The sequence below is a fragment of the Bison bison genome, unplaced genomic scaffold (genome assembly GCF_000754665.1).
Source record: "Bison bison bison isolate TAMUID 2011002044 unplaced genomic scaffold, Bison_UMD1.0 scf7180017847476, whole genome shotgun sequence".
Lineage (NCBI taxonomy): Eukaryota > Metazoa > Chordata > Mammalia > Artiodactyla > Bovidae > Bison > Bison bison.
This window is the reverse complement of record NW_011478049.1, coordinates 18,411-19,921: the sequence shown is the minus strand read 5'-3', so window position 1 is coordinate 19,921 and position 1,511 is coordinate 18,411.

Sequence of the window (1,511 nt, the reverse complement as noted above, 5' to 3'; positions counted from 1 at the left end):
AGAAACTGGCAAGAGGACCCACTGGATAAAGACAATGTGCTGTGGTCCCTTGGCCAAGAGACTTGAAGTGTTTAGTCAAGCCACAGTGCTGCCCGAGAGAAGAGGCCTGCAGAGAGCCTTGGGGGCCATCAGCCTGGTGCTGATCTCCTGGGAGTGAAAGGCCTGGGACATCTACAAACCAACAGGCACAAACAAGAAAGGGAGCCACAACTATGTTTCTGGGACAGGCCAGGTGGCTTTCAGTGCCGGAAGGGCCTGTGTCTGGGATGAGATGCCAGTGAGTTAGGTGGGGGGTGGGTGATGGTGGACCTGGAGCTACATTGGCAAAACCAAGAGGGGGACAGCTGGAATTGGTTGGCTGAGGGATAAATAAGAGACCTCAGTAGCAGAGAGGAAATCATTCAGGGGCCTCAGCAGGGTCCCCAAATAGGCTTTGTGAGACTGCAGAGTCCTTCCATGCCAGGTTTCCCATTTCTCACAGCGTGTCCCTCCACCCACCCCCAGCCCTGTGCCCTGCCCTCACACTCCCTGTTCGGCCTTCAGCATTTCAGGCCTAGCCACATACCCCATCCCTAGAGTGCTCTTTTCAGCTGGGAGGGTAAGAGGTGCTGGCTCCTTTCCAGAGATGCTTCTGTAGCCGTGAGAGACCCTAGGTACTGCCTTCTAATTCCTGCATCCTCAAGAGGGGAAAAGGGACTGGGAAGTAAAGGGAGGGCCTTAGGGCCCCAGGAAATGGACCCTTGGAGACTTCTACCCCCTCTTCCCCCTCACCAAGTGCCCAGGAGACCCCTGGCTCAGACCAGCCCAGGGCCTTGCCCAGTGGCAGGGGAAAGGGGCACCTCACTCCACTTTGAAGTCATTTGACTGTCCCCATCCACCCCACTGCCCAGATCTTCCACCACCCCTCCAGCTGCCTCTGCCCTTCGTCACAGGCAGCAGAGCTGGGCAGCTTTCTTACGCCATTTTCTACACTGTGCTTCATGAGTAGGACTTTCTTGCACTAGTTCCTATGACTGAGTCTCCAAGTCGGATTCCTAGTAGTCCCCATCCCTTCCTCCCTCACCTGGCTATGATTCACTTGTTGCCCTACCCCGCCTCTGTGTTTCGGTGAGAGTCTGTATGTGTACCGCTTTCTGTTTTGTTGCATTGTGGGGCAGAGGCCTCTCTGCTCTTGTTTAACCCCATAAAGAAATAAATGGTAAAGAGTTGATGATAACCCTCCCTTGATGGTTTTGTTCCATGGCATCAAAATTGCCGGAGGAAAAAGTCTATGGCTTGGAGAGGAGGCGGGACCAGGAGATGCTGACCCCTCTGCCCTGCTGCTTGTTGGCTCAAGTCTCAGAAAAAAAAGAGTAACCTCTGTAGCAGGCCATTCTAGAGAAGGAAGTCCAAATTCAACCTGGAGCAGGGATCAGGCAGATAAGTGTGAGTGAAGGAAGTGGGCCAGGCTGGGCTGAAGTACAGACACCAGGGCTGGCAGTGGTGACAAGTTCAGGGTGCAGGCATCTACA